Source organism: Bombus pyrosoma, linkage group LG8 (assembly GCF_014825855.1).
Source record: "Bombus pyrosoma isolate SC7728 linkage group LG8, ASM1482585v1, whole genome shotgun sequence".
NCBI lineage: Eukaryota > Metazoa > Arthropoda > Insecta > Hymenoptera > Apidae > Bombus > Bombus pyrosoma.
The window spans coordinates 1,573,403-1,588,995 of NC_057777.1; the positions used below are offsets into that span (position 1 = coordinate 1,573,403).

At 50.3% G+C, this 15,593-nt stretch overlaps 1 protein-coding gene across 6 annotated transcripts in view; it reads left to right on the forward strand.

Moving 5' to 3' along the window:
• The first annotated feature begins 477 nt into the window (after nt 1-477).
• Nucleotides 478-15,593, forward strand: part of LOC122570054 — a 71,764-nt gene continuing 56,648 nt past the window's right edge. Inside the window, exons 1-2 of one of the 6 annotated variants that reach the window (XM_043731892.1) lie at nt 478-609; nt 994-1,089. The gene's annotated coding sequence lies outside the window, so the exon portion shown is untranslated. The other 5 variants (XM_043731886.1, XM_043731893.1, XM_043731891.1 and 2 more) reach the window with 5 other exon arrangements.

Below are 15,593 nucleotides of genomic sequence, written 5' to 3' on the forward strand. Positions count from 1 at the left end.
CACGTTAAATCGAAAAATTTCTCCCAAACACCCATCGGAGCCACCCTCCACCGCCACCCATTCGACATCATTGGCACCAACCCAAACACTCCTCCCTATGACCCTTGATCTATCCCATTTCCTGATTCAGGCTTGGGAAACTTTACGAATACCCAAGTGTTGGAATACTTCGGCGCACATCGAGGGCAAGGTGTTTCAGAATCCCAGGTATCTCGAACGAGACGAAAGCAAGCGGACAGGCAGGCAAGCAGTCAGAGACAGACAGGCAGGCAGCTAGCGAACGAGAAGGAAGATAGTGGCGTACGGAGAAAGAACGGAGGAGAACTCGGTGGGGCCAGCCAAGAAGGAGCTTCTGATCCGACGGGGCAATTGGACACGAGCCAGGGAGACGGAACGGGACGGGCGTAAGTGTACACGCGGCCGTGATTGCGCGAGGAGAATGTAATTAGTGACGGGACGTTGCCGGCGATCCCTTCCCGCGACTGGGCTGCACGATATCCGGGACAAACTCGGCGGGAATCTATGGACCCCGGGACGGTGCTGTTTGCGGAACGTTTCCGTGCGATTATGCGCGCCTAGGCCGCAAGTAAGCTGTTCCACGCTGCGAAGGTGAGAGACAGGAGAGTGAAGAGAAACAGCAGCTCGTTGATCACGCGTCCTTGCTTCTGTTATTTTACGGTTGTGATCGTTTTTCGTGTTTATCGCTTGTTCGATGTCGATCGTGAATTGAGCCGAAAGATAAGTTAAGGTACCTATAACGAGATATCGACGATTAATGTCGCAAGGTTCTTCAACGGTGTAGTGGCGGCTCTCTGTCGTACTTTTATTCGTCGAATAGTTGCTAGTTTTATTCAATATCGACGTTTTAACGACGAGACACGCCGAAAAATTGGAAAATTGCAAAGAGTGTGAAAGTTTGTTCGTACCTTAGCAGGATGATTTATCGATCATTTCATTTAGCGTGTGCTAATAGACGCTGTTATTTTTCGACAGCGAAGCGGTCATTACTCTTCAAGGACCACCGACGAGGCGAAAGGATTTCAGGAGTTGGAAACATTACTCGAAGGAAAACAACATTTATCTAACAGGGTAAGTGTGTTCCTTCAGTTTTGCAAAGTACAATACCCTCTGTTTCGCGAAGCACGACACCAACGACGTGGATTTAGCACGTCCACGGTAATCGTTTAAAAATCAGAACTTTCGACGAAAGAAAGGATTTTCTCTGCGCTATCGATTTAATTTCGCTGCTTTTAAATTATGCCGCGAAACAAGTGCTATTAATAGCACTCTTACCTACGTTCAACCGAACATAACTGGCTTTCATTTATAAAACATTGAATTATCGTAACAAAATTCACGACCTTACACGTGCAACTATATTTAGAGACGTTATTCCAGTAGAAAATAAGCAACCAGACAGAATATATTCATCGTAACGTTAAATATTCCGTTTGACTTTTACCTGTGACGATTTTCGAGCACTTAACGACAAATAGTCCCGAGAAGAGATTAAAATAGAACAGCTTCTGCGTAGGAGGCAAGAAAGACGCCCCAAGCAAAATATTTTTCCGTAGAGGCTCGATGGTACGGAGTCCATCTCTGATACCTTCATTTAACGTTCGTCGTTTGACAATGGGCCCACCATAAACGGAGTTTATTCGTAGTATTCGGATCCTTAAGCCTCGCAGGTAACTAGACCCGGAGGGACATAGTGCACGTGGCTTTATGGATTCTTTGTGTCGGTGAGAGGCAAGGTGGTCAAGAAGGTACAAGGTGTCGAAGGGTGGTCAGGTTCCCTTGTTTAGATCGTTAAGTGACGACGGGGATCGCGCATAATTAGGCTTCACCTTGTCTGACGGCCGCGTCACACGTAGGTTACAAATCGGTTCGGTGATCTCTGTTTCCAAAGACTTAGCTTTCGTGTCTACGCACGTTCAGTTCCGATATCTTGAAACGCGTACAGAAGTTTACCATGACAGCCTTCTGGACGATCATCCAACGAAAATGTTTCGAGTCTCTCGGTCATCGTCCTCGAAACTATACATCGATCCAGTTTCCTTCGAACGCTAGACAATCTTCCATCTTACACAGTAGCGCGTTTCCTATCGTCTCGTAGAACGGCAATCGATCTCAGGGTCGCGTCGTCAGCCAGCCGTTTCCCTGGAATTAACCCCAAAAAACGTTGTCGCTGCGCGTCAAAGCTTCCCTGATTGGTAGGCTCGATGGCGGCCGGCTTGATTGGTATCATTGTAGAGGGAGGGGAGACGACATTTTATGCAGCGGCCTGTGCACCACGACTCGAACTTGAATACCGAATCAGCCGGTCGAAAGAGAAGCAGAGAGGCAGAGAAGCAAAGCCAAATGGAGAGGCAGGGGGACGCGATAAAGAGAAAGAAAGATGGAAAGCGACGAAACCCATAGGAGCGACGAGGAAGATTTTACCGGTTTCGTGGCTACGTAGCCCCGGTAACAGTAGAACGAACGAGGTTCCCCACCCCTCTGCAGCATTTTAATAATCCCCGAACTCCCTTCGGAGCAGCCCGAACAAGGATGCAGCGCAGCTGGACCCCTTTTTGCCTCGTGCCCGGTGTTAAGGGGGTACCGCCCTCCCACTGCGTTCCATCTCCCGGCCCGACTTCTCTTTCGTCCCCCGCACGCAACCCTCGTTCTCGCGGACGAAGATCCGGCCTCTTTCATAGGCGACAATCACAGCGTAACCCGAAACGAATGCCGCTCGAACGTTCGCCGGCCGAGTGCCGTGTGCTGGAGTTGCGAAGCGATGCGTCGAGCGTGAAACGAACGGGGACGATGGCATAGCGCGGCGGTTGTCGGCGTGATGCGGGTCCATAGTTTCTCTATGCTGTACGCGGCCGTCCGTGGACCGTGGATCGCCTGTATTTCGCCATGTCGAGCACGCCTTTGTGCTCAGGTATTCTGTCGTTTCCCTCTGCCCGTCTGTCTTTCCTCTTTCATCCTAGCTTCTACCATCCGCGCGATGTCGCCTTTCGTTTCCCTTCCTTTCTACCTCTCTCGGTAGCGGTTCTTTCTTTACCCGGATTACGGCCGGTCCTTCTCCGTTCCACGGTTCGTTTTCTCGTTTCTCGAACTCTCTATCTCGTTCAAAGTCACCCTCAAAGTCTGTCGTTCACAGTGACGACGGGAACGGGTGGCGAGACCGAGCGAGAAGGACAGAGAAAGGGAAGACAGGCGGATCGAGATTAAGGCAACTTCGCAGACTCGGCGACTGCGCCCGCGGCTCTCTGTGTGCGGAATACTTTGTTGGAATAGCTGAGACCGCCTTGCCCCCGATCGGAAGCGCCGCGACGACGAAAGCGGACAGGCACCCGCGCGCGTCTCGCGCCGGCCGATCTCCTCCGTTTCCTGTCACCGACGCCGACGGCTAACCCCTCGAACGGCCAATAGCCTCGGCTTGTTCCTCGTATCTGCACGGACGATTTTTCCTCCTAAAGACCGTTGCTATTCCTCCGATTCCAGCGAATTACACCGGTATGGTAAATAGCGACGATGACGAGTCGCCTCTTGGATCCCGGCAGCTGACTTTCAAACGCGAAAGAAAGTTTCTCCAGCGAACTCAGCCTGATTTCTTTTTGTAGATTCCTCGAGACGATGAAACCTTTCGAAATGAGATTCTTGGTTAGCTCGTTTTGCACGGTGGGTAGATGTTTTTTAAATGACAGCTGTGTAGTTGCTGTTAAATATACTGTGCTAAACTGGTTTGAATTTTATTAATGCTTCAGTCTCTTTGACTCGTCATATTCGATTGCGAGCATGTTTCTGCTCGTGCTTGAACCTTCGCTTAGTTTCGTCGCTAGATACGAGTTCGATCTTCGAAATATCACCAGGTGTTTTGATTTCACGTCGAAATGTATTTTCAATTTCTTAGTCTTTTCGAAAGTAAAGCAATGTAGTTAAGTAGATATCCACGTTTGACCATTGACACCGAAAGGATAGTCGCCACGAAGTAAGAATGGTCCCAGTTGGAACTCAACCGCAAGCTCCGTTAGTTTTGTAGTCGGACGAAGGTTTCAGGGAAAGATCCGCAAACGCGAATCACACTAATTCTGTTTGCGATAGTAACTAGCAGTGACTGGCTGCGCTTTGAAGGGCCAGCCAATTAGTAGTGACGAAGATATTACGTAAATCTGCTTAAACGAGCGAACGTCGAACCGTATAAGGGTCTTGTATTTACCGGGAAATACACAGCCACGTATAGTCTTAAAAATTCATGTCAATCCTCGTTAAATGATCCATTTTTAAGCCCGAGAGAAAGAAATCCGCTGAAATTGCAATTCGCAAATGAATTTTAGTACATGTGACGAGATTTTCAACTTGACATTCCCAGAAATTAAAACGTTAAGTGGCACTGATATTGCGAAAAACGTTATCCTACAATTGCTTATCCATAGATTTCAGATTAAAGTAATGAATTACGATATCTTTTGTGAAATTCCGTCTTTGTGGAGTTAAAAAGGTGACGAAAAATTCGAAGAGGAACGTAATTCCTGTGGCGGCAGTCGCGACAGTTGTCGGAGATCCCCAGAAAGCCGAAACGGGAACAGCGAAGTTCACGTAGTACGGGTTCTGTCGCGTGTATCGAGAAATTTACAGTCGCCCGGCAATACGGGACGAATCGAAGCGGGACCACCGCTTCCCGCTCCTTTCCCGGCGTTTTGGTTTCCTGGAAATCTCTGGAACCGATTCGCGCCATTATCGTGAAATCCAATTTCTCTGGAAGCAATTTCCACCTCGGCTGCCGGCTTCCCGAAACTCATCCCAGCCGGCTGGGCGGCGAAAAATTCGTGAACAAGGCGGTCGGTCGGTCGGTCGGTCGGTCGACGTCGTGGTCGTCGTCGTGGTCGTCGTCGTGGTCGTCGTCGTCGTCGTCGTCATCGTCGTCGTCGTCATCGTCGTCGTCGTCGTAGTCATCGTCGTCGTCGTGTCGCCGTTCCATACACACCCGTTACATCCCCGCGGTCACGTCTCCCTTTATCTCTCTTCGTCCCTCTCTTTCTCCACTCGGCTCGCCTCTTCTCGTTCGCAGCCTCTTTTTTTTCGCTCTTTTTTTCTCTCCCTCGTTTCCTCTCTCTTTCTCTCGCGTGCTTTCGGGCCTCCAGCACGTTCATCGGTGTCTGAAAAGCTCCGGTAGGCAGGCGGACCTACGATATGCTACCGCTCGAGTGTGGGCGCGCGCGCGCGCGCGCGCACACGCTCTCCAAAAGAGAGAACAGAGAACGCCGACTAGGTCGGAGGAGGACAGCGGGAAAACGAAGAGGACGGCGCGAGAACGGCGTGACGAGGAACGATCGTGGGGTCGGAAAGAGAACGCGACAGACGGAGGAAGAGCAAGAGAGAGGGAGAGAAGCGGAGGATAGACGAGGATGAAACGACAAAGAGAAGCCGACGCTTGGAGAAAGAGAACGAGGGAGCGGTGCACACGATCCGAGAGGAACGATCAGACCGAGGGATCGCTTAATAGACAAGGACGAAAGGCGAGAATCCGAGAGAAGGAGAAGAAGCGTGGAGAAAAAGAGAGGCAGGATCGTGCGCGCTTGCGGAAGAGAGCATCGGCTGAAGCGTGAGGAAGGGGGAGGAGAATGACGACGAGGAGATCGGGGATGAGGTGGCAGCGGAGAGGCAGAGGGAGAGTAGCGGCACGGAACGGAGCGCCAGAGAGAACGAGGGAACGAACGAGCAACGAAGAACGAGTTAGTCGAGGACAACGAGGACAGAGCGTGGCGGTCGACGAAGACGGGAAAGTCGGACTAACGCGGCCGCCCGAGCGAGACCGAATCGAGCCGAGGGAAGGCAGTGCCGTTGGCGTAGTAACGTGCCGTGGCTGCCTTGCTTGCCCGCCTGCCTCTGCCTGCCTGCCTCTGCCTGCCTGCCTGCCTGCCTGCCTGCCTGCCTGCCTTGCCTGCCTGCCTGCCTGTCTGCCTGGCAGCCGCCTGTGCTCGCCTGCCTGACTCACCGTTAGTGTGAGAACGCGGCTGTGTGCCGGCGCGCTCTCTGCGTGGCGCGTCCGTCGGGTCTCTCGCTCTCTTTGTGTGTGCGAGGGGAGACCCGACCGACGAACGAACGAACGAACGGCTGTGTGCGTTTCGTATAGGTGGATGGGGGTCCCGGCCCGGCTTTCGGCCCGTCCCGTCCCGTAGGTAGAGTATCGCACCGCTCGCCACCCGCTATCCACAGCAGTTTCAGCCAGCCGCCCGCCTGCCAGTGTCCCACCGCACGCCGAACCGTTTGCACTCAGAAGCGATCAGGGAGCCCTTCTCTCCCTCGACTTCCCCCTTCGAGAGAAACGTGCGCGCGCGCGCGCGCACGCTCTTCCACCCCGGCGAGTCGCGCATCGCGTACCCCGCCGCTATACGCCGCCTCTATATCCGTTTCTCGTCTCTCGTCTCACCCTCGCTCCTTTACGCCCTCGTCTTCGTTACACGCGCGTTATTTCTCTTTGTTCTTCCCGGCGGGACGATAGCATCTTCGTCCCCCTTTTCCAACTTCTCCCCGGGTTCCGTCTACCGGTCGTCTTCTTTTTCTCCATCGGTTTCCTCCCCGGTTTCCTTTTTCCTCTCTTTCTTCTCCTCTCTTCTTCCTCTCTGCCGTTTTTCCTCCTTCGCCGCCAGTCTCCCGACGATCTTCTTTCTTTTTTCGCTGTCAGTCACACTCGAAACGCACGAGCGCCGACTATCGTTCTCTCCCTCCTGCTCGCTCCCACTTTCCTCTCTGTCGGTTGGCTGGCGTTCGGCGTGTTTAACCTCCCGCCGTCCCACAAGCAGCCCCTCCACCGCCGACACCAGGCTTCTGTCTCCGTTGGCAGCGAGAGCGGGCCATTCGTTCCGTCTCGTTCGCTCGACTCCTCTCGTGTTCCGCGCGCACACGGCTGCTCCGTCCCTCTTTCTCGCTCCTGAGTAGCGCCGGTGTGTACTCCCGCTGTCACCTGATCGCGGGACGCTTTTCGCGGGTGAGATACCGCTCGGCCACCGAGTCAACCGAGTCTGCCGCCGCCGCCACCGTCGCTCGGTTTTCCTCCTCCGCACCCCGAGCCGCCTCTTCCTTCGGCATCTGCTCCTACTCTCCTCCTTCTTCCTCTTTCTTTCACGGGACGCGCGCGCGCTTTCCTTTTCCTTTCCGTCTCGCGCGGACACGTCGTGCTGGTCTCTTCCTATACTCGGCTCTTTGCCGCCGCGCTACGTCGAACGTGCACGCGGCTAGCTGGTGGTTTTCGAGAGGGAACGCAACCAAGGGAAAAAAGAAAACGAAGAAAACCCTCGAAAGTAGAGGCGAGACAGGAAGAAGGGAAAACGTCAAAGACGTGGAAAACAACCGATGAACCGAGGCGCAGCTATAGACACACGGTAAAAAAAGAAACGAGAAAAAGACGGCAAAAGGGGGAAAGAGAGAATCGCAAGAGGAAAGAAAGACGGAGGATCGTGAGTGCGAGGATACCAGAGAGAGAAAGAGAAGTGCGCGCCACCGACATCGTCCAACCACGACTGGCTTGGCCGATCTCTCGCCTCTTCTTCCTCCTTTCACGGATCTTCGCCGGTGCACACGTCTGAAGCCGACCGACTGGAGAGGGAGGTGACACTTTCGGAACGTGGACACGCGGCACGCACGGATCGTCACGCTGGATACGTGAGGATCCAGGAGAACTCCGCTGGCTACCGTGCTCTCGTGCAGGTCGGTGATATAGTGTGTTGTGTGTTCGTAACCGCGCGGCCAGTCAAGTGTTCTGCGAGTCCCGCTTCTTTTTTTTGCTCCTCGTCTTCGACTCTCCGATCCGTGCCGTGTTTTTTTTCTTTTTTTTTTTTACTTCCGCGCGCTCGAGCAACGTTCTTTTTCTCTTTGCTTTTTTTCTTCTCTTCTCTTTCTTTCTCTTCCTTTTCGCCAGCATACCGCCAGTCTCGCGAGTATATATCGGCCAGTCTCTAGATCGTCGCGACCACGACAGCCGCAACGACACCGTCCACGATAACGACGACGACGACAACCAATGCAAACAGTGAGCGCGTGAGTGTCCCTGATGTGTCTGTGAGCCGTCTGCCTCTTTCCTTTTTTTTTTTTTTTCTTTTCACCGTGTCGGAGCTGCGTGACGACCGGTGCCGCCGATAACTTCGCAATTCGAAAAGGCGGCGATAATTCGTAAGTGTGTTGGACGCGGCACGCCTGCGCTTTTTTTTTTTTTCTTTTCTTTTCGCTACGTTTTACGGCTCGTTAAAGCTCACGGAATCGTCGCGCTTCGACGTCGTCCCCCCATGAATATGGAGATGAACGGTCGCCCGTCGATCCTTCCCTTGCTCCGCGTCGCCTTTCTTTCATCCGTCGCCCCGTCATCGTCGCCGAACGGCGACGTGCTCGAGTTTCTTTCGAGCGTTCGCACGCGATCGCCGTGCTTCACCCGTCGCGCGTGACAACACGCCACGCGAACGCGTCCCGTCGCGCCGTTCCGTTCACGACCCGATATATTTGGCCACCGTCGTGTTTCCCGTGCTGGAAAAAAAAAGTGTCACGAGGAAAGTGTCGTTCGATCGGCCACCGATGGCACGCTGTCGCGCGTGTGTCACGCTTTCACGAGTCGAACCGCCGCGCCGTGTCGAACCATGAGCAGATCCGTCAGTCGATTTTGGACGAGCCGCGTTTCGCCAGGAATTTTACCGGAATGCCGATTCGACGAGATTATTTTTCCTTTTCTCTGAAAATCGTCCGTCACGTTCGTGAAATCCTGTGACAGCGGTGTTTCGACGTGTTTCGCGTGCCGATCTTCGGCGATCCATTCAGCGAAATCGATCGAACGAGCCATCCGTATTACGATTTTCTCGGTGTAAAGGAATTTTGTGCGAATTATCTTGTAAAATGTTTTTCATTACATCGATCGATCCGAAGAAAACGGCGTCTCTTTTGAAATGCCACGCGTTTTCGTACGTCGAATCAGAGAGTCTCTGGTGAAAAAGGTCGCCTTCCTAACGATTTCTCCTCCCATGGTGTAAGAAGAAAGACGAGATAGGTGGAAAAAAAGAAGTAACGGTGGAAGGTAGAAAAATCGCGAAAGGCTTGTCGACGGAGAAAAGTTGAAGAGAAGTTGGGAATCGGTGGTGGAAAGAGGGAGGGAGAGAGAAACGCCGGGAGTCGCGTCGGTGTGTCGGAGGAGATAGCGGCATCCGTTTCGGTGCCCGTTGCGGGACGGTCGCCACACCCGCCCGTTTGGGAATTCAACTTACTGCCGCTCGGGACACCGAAGCGTTCGACGTTTTCTCCACGGTGTGTGTAACGGGTATCACGAAAGGCGGCTGTTCGCGGCGGATTAGATTCCGACCGGCGCAGAAATTGCTGCCCCACGGTCTTTCGCTTTTCTGCGCCGCGCTCCGTGCCGTTACAGACATTTGAACCGCCGTGCCCGGTGATACGTAACGATGGAACATCGAACGGAAGCGATCAGAAATCGTGATTGAGAAAAAAGAGATCGATTCGAATGGTGTTTCGCGGATCGAACGATTTTTAATTTGATTTTAAACGTCGACACTGTGCAATTGATAAACAAAAAAGTGTGATTCGAACGAAAGTGTACACGAATCGTCCGAAATCGGCGCGGCATCATTTGCGATGAACCGAGGATCGAATAGGTGATTATCTTAGTGGTGATATTGGATTCTTTTCTATCTTCCTTTTTTTTTTCAAATTGACAAAGTTCGGAAAGTTACATCGTGTGGAAATTACATCGAGCGCCGTAGAGCAGGTGTTTTATCCCTTGTTTTTCGGTAAGGTGTTACGATTCTTTCTTTCGTTATCGAATTTGCGATCGATCCAAGATTCGTCGAGACGTCTTTGTCCTCGTTTTACGTTGTTGTCACGAATGTGTTGAAGGTGGTCGATCGTGGCGATTAATTTGAGTTTTATATTTCTTCGCGATTTGCAATTCCGTCAAAATGTAATGGAGTATCATTTGATTTGATCTAAATTGGGACCACGTCCTAAGTTAGAAAGTGTTGCACCGAGACAAATTGCGTCGCGAAAAGGAGACGTCGAAATCCTTTGGTATTAAACCTACTGTAAACTTCGTATAACGTGAAATATATACCGAAAAAGCCACGTAGATTCTAAAAAAAAAAAAATCAGTTACAGCCCATTCCATTTATTCGAAAAGATAGCGCCGATACGTACTGCGATAGGAAGATTTAGTCGACTGGAAATTATCAAAAATCCGATTCGATTGTCGCATGGGAAGGTTGGTGAGTTTCGATGCTTCGAACGCTTCGACTATCAAAGTCGTGTAATTATCTTCGAAGAAATATCGAATGGCGTGCAGTTTATACTCGCGGAATCACGTGGGAAATAAAACCGAGGAAAAGAGGAGAAACATGGAATCGAGTGGCGAAAAAATTCCAATCGGGCCGGGAAAAGTATCAAAGCGCGGCGCAAAGAGCGTCCTCGTCGAGTTGTCGAGTCGAGGTCTGGAAAGTTTCCTGACGCATGGATACGCTGCTCACAGCTATCCCGTTGGCTCTTGAATATCCGTAACCTATCTCTCTGTTTCTCCACCTATCTTCGACAAGGTGGAAACTCGGCAAAAATTCTCCATCTTTTATTCCCGTGGTCCTGGTTTTCCAGAAGCCGCACACCCCTGCCTGAACACGGATCTCTCGCCCCCTTCGATCAATAGTCTAGGTAAACACGTTACTCGCGGCAGACTGCATCCCGACACCGGTCGGAAACTGCCAAAAGTGCAACGTATACCGGGGGACCTGGGCTCGACCGCCAGGATTGCCCTTTTCCGCTCTTAACTTTCCGCCCCGGTCCGTTTTGCGCTCTCCCAATTCGCGTTAAAACAGACAGAAATTGGCTCTTTCGATTTTCCACAGGTAGACGCGGGAACGATCGTTCGATATGGTTCGATGAATGGGTTAATGGACTTTCTACAATCAGAGTGTCGTTTATATCATCTGAGATTTGGCGGTTATCTCGGACAACTGGCAGTTTCGCGTATACTAGAGACATGTTCGCAAACTATTTTCACATTTTACACGCGCTAGGAATCCTGGGATAATCATAGAAATATTTCAGTTCCATGCGTTTTGGAGGAACAATTTTGGATCGCACCTAGTTCGCGATCTTGGCAAATTTCATCCCCGAGACGAGTCAAAATGTAACATCCTGTGGCATCCTCGATTCACCTTCGATGCAATCCTCCTTCCAAGCCACGTTCCAACTTAAATCACGGTCTACCGTCTAGAATTCCAAACTACCCACCGATAGCAGAAGGAAAAGAGAGCGAGAGGAAAACAAGAGAGAGAAAATCAAGAAGCAAGAAGACGTGGTAAAAAAAAAATCCCCCAGAGAGATAGAGAGAGGGGGTGGTTTCCGAAAGAGCGCACAGGGCCGGTGGTTGCGAGCGGTGCACGATGGCACGACGAATCGAGCAGAAAAGTGGGCGCCGCTGGGCTCTCTCTCTCTCTCTCTCTCTCTCTCTGTCTCTCTGCGTTGGTCTGTCTGGCTTGCGAAACCGATCGTGGAAAGGAGAGAGGAGAGTCGGGTTGCGTCGTGCGCGGGAAACGGCCGGCCAAAAGCGGCGCGTTACTCGCGTACGTGCGTGCGTGCGTACATGCTTGCGTGGCTCTGTTGGATGCGTGTGGCTCGTGTGCGCGCGCCTGTATATAGAGGCGGTCGGATGGCCGCGGGCCACGGTAGAGGTGTACGTGGTAATACAGTGGCCATGCGAGCTTGATTACACATTGCGATCACGAGTGTTCCACGAGCGGGCGGACATAAGGCCTTTTGTCACACCATGGCCTGCGGGCAGGAAGCACGTAGCGTGACACCGGGCCGCCTCGCTGTGCAAGCGGCACCCACATTATACGCCGCGCGTAATATGTATATGACGGGATACGCCGGTGCGACGAAGACAGAGGGAGAAGGTCGACGTAGAGGCAACCAGCCAAGGCATAGGGTACAGCAGAAAGAGGGAGACGGAGGGAGTAAGAGAGTGTGTTGGGAGGTGGACCGAGAGGGTAGAGGACGCGCCATAATACTGGTGGTCCCATGCCGGTACGTGACTTGTGTGCCGCTTTAAGTCGCCGGGACGCCCGAGTCGTGGCCTTCCCGAGAACACCAACCCGGTTTCTGCCACCTAAAGGAGCGCGCACGGCTCCTATTGCGCCCGGGTTATTGTATCCGGTATCGGGTGGCCGCGAGTTTCGACCATGGTAATCGATTGCGCTCTCGGGGCCGGCGAGTTGTGCGGCGTGCCGGCAAATTGCCGAGAGGCTCCGTTTAGCGAGCCGTCTCGCGGAAAATCGGCAACGTTACCTCGCTCCGTAACCGAAACGAAGGCAGGGTGGTGATCCTGATAAGGGAGATGGATTAGGGCGAGTAGTTTCGCAGAAACAGGAATCTTGCGTTTTGAACTTGTTCGTTGCAATTGCCCAACAATTCGAAGCAGTTTGGGATTTAACTCTGAAACGTCGTTGCCACTTGCGCTTTGTTACTGCCTACGAATGGGAACAAAATTTATTTATCGTACTAGAATTGGAATGTTTAGAAAGAGAATATGTATATTGTGTATGCATGTGTGTGTGTGTGTGTGTGTGTGTGAGAGAGAGAGAGAGAAGGGGGAAGGGTTTATGTGTTTTAAGATTGGAAACCCTACCGCAAAGGGAAACTAAAAACGAACATGTCGTGACAAATTGTCGTGTTAGCGATGCTTTCGCAGAAAATTGAAATCGTCATGAAAGATCTAAGGGTTTCGAGAAAGTGAATAGGGAACGTAGCGGTTCGTAGAAAAATCGAATACGCCTTTGGGATTGTTGAGTCGCAGCTGCAAGGGCGAATTGACGAGAGGACGCGTTCAGACGGAAGTAGGGCGAGTCGGAAAACCGGAACGTATCTTTATTCTTGGAAAATTCGCGAAACTCGCCAAGGCCGTCGGTATAAGAATTTTTTGGCCAACTGTAGCTAAGTTTTTGTCTCGGTAGAAATCGGCGATATTTTTAATTAAACTTGAAACAACAACGAACGATGATTTTCTTAAGTGGATAGCACACTGAGAATCAAAGTGGCTTTTTTTTTTACAAAGATCATTTTAGAACACTAGCTGCGACGTCTAATAGCTCTGGTGAAGATAAATCTCGAGGCAGGGAATAAACTGCAAGTTGAAAAAAGAGTCGTTACCTGCCAAAGACTTGTTGCATTCTAACGATAAGAAAAATCGTTGGTTTGGCGTTGCGTGCTTGGCGATCGGGAAAACCGCGGCAGAACGGCGCGGCGCAGCGCGAGTCGCGATACGTGCGAGTCTCGTTCGCGTGAAAGGTGACGTGTCGCCTTCAATTTTCTCGATTCCGTCGCGCGATTAACGTCCTCGGCGTGTCGGCGTATCGGTTCGTTCTCGGCCGCTCCAATTTTTCGCAGTGTGCGCGTCGCATTCCTCCGATCGATCTCGTACGCGGTTTCCGGTTGAATTCCGCGGCACGTCGGATAATTTCAAGGATCTGTTCTCTGCAAGACGAACCGCCACGCTGATTAGAAGTATCTGATTATCGCGGAGAAGAGTCCCGTGTCAAGGTTGCTCTACCCTTGCGTCGCTCCGCCATTGTTCTCCTTAATTTCGATTCATTGATACCCCAGCCGACAATAACCACGATAATCATTCCTCGACAGGACTGCCAACAAAGGTCGTATATATTTGCAATTCGAAGTGACTTCGATATTTCTTTAAGGAGTTAAATGCGTTTTTTGTGACGCGTCACTTTTTATAGAATACTCAATCTTTGTCAACAAACTTGATCGTATACGATGGCAAACAACTAGAAATCGAGGAACTAATGTAATTTTTGCACAAAATCTCCGAACCTATCAAACCTGAAGTTTTTGACGTGTGGGAAAATATATTCTATACGATCAAGAATCCATTTTCTCCCGAATTGTTCCGGTTTCTCCGATTCGCGTTTTATCCTTAAAAAAAGAAACACAGATTATGAAAATATTCGTCAAGCAGACGCTTGCGTTTCTGATCTTTAAAGAACAACTTCGGACCGGGAAGCATGTTTATTCGCCGTTTTTATTCCAACGAATAAAAAACCCTGCAATTAAGACAGAAGAAACAGCGATGTCGCGGCTGTGATATTAGCATCGATCGCGAAAAGATAATATAAAGTAATACAGTACGATCTACCGTTCGCAAATAGACACTCTGTTTGATACAAAAGTTTGGCATACTCTTCGTTTATTGAAATGTCATCGTTAAGAGAAATTCGCGACTAACAAAATTTCGCAAATCGCAAAGTCACGGCGCGGCGGCAGCATATTATTCTTCAAACGAGAGTCATTTAATTCCAAGGTAAAATAACGAAAATGCTTTCCAACGATAGCGAAGCATTTACTTTCCAAAACAAAAGAATCTTCTAATCCCACTCACCGCGAGCCATTTCTCTCGCTTATGCGGCTATTGACCTCTCGCGATGATTAATTAGATCCTCGTTTAATTAATTCAGCTCTTCCGAATACGTTTCATCGGCCAACAGCCGTTTTGTACGTTGTATGAAACAATTTTCTAGATTCCTTCGCCGTTCCTATCTTTCCCTTCGATTCCATAGTAACAACAAGTAAAATACCAAGAGCTAGAAATTATCAGATCGGTTCATCACAAGTTCGTGAGAATTTCAGCGGCTCCGTTTTAACGGCAACGCAATAATTTATAAGAATTATTTTACGAATTAATAGAATTCGCCCACTACAACCGGGATTTTCGCCCATCGTAAGAAAAATCGCAAGAAATGCGAGGTAATATCTGTTAGAACTAAAGGAATTACTTTATAGCTAATAGCATAGTGTAACGCCACGGTGATAAGGTAAAACGATACAGCAGTTAATATGTAAAATATGTAGTGTTTAAAAATGTAAATCAGAATGCACCTGCATCGTAAGTTACATGACATCAATAGACAGCTAATAATTATCGTCAAGATGGCAACGTATCGTAGGTTAAAATGAATCTTATCATCGTGTCCTGTTTCGTCTCTCGTTTTACTTTCGAATAAATAAATAACTAGAAAAACAAAAATAGTGCACCAATTCCCAAACGGCTAACTAACAGGCTGGGCATATTGGTTGTGTGCAGCTAGCGTTCGTGGGTTTCCTAGGCTCGTGTAGTTACACCAAGTAACTCAGCCTTGCGGTTTTACAACAACAACAACAATAATAATAATAGTAGTGGTAATAATAAAAAGTTGGATCGACGATAACGATAAAAGGAAAAAGAAACGCGTCCTTGAGAAAAAGAGAATACGCAAGAAATTTTTCGACGAGTCGCGTAGGAGAATAGGCCTCGTCGTCATCCGGCGGCGGTTTTCCCTCGATTTTCATTCTTGGTCGCGCGCGCAATCTTTGATAATGACGCCGGAGATAATTTACAGTAAGCCGTGCGCCGCCTTAAGCAGCCGCGCCGCGCCGCGCTAAAGACCTCGTTTCTGCCACCTAAAGGAGCCCGGTTATATCGCGGCGAGGCTATCGGCCTCGTTCCATCGGTTCCCTTCTTGGACTCTAGCTTCGTTATCGCTCCCCGTGGATAGTAATTCCCAGTCGAG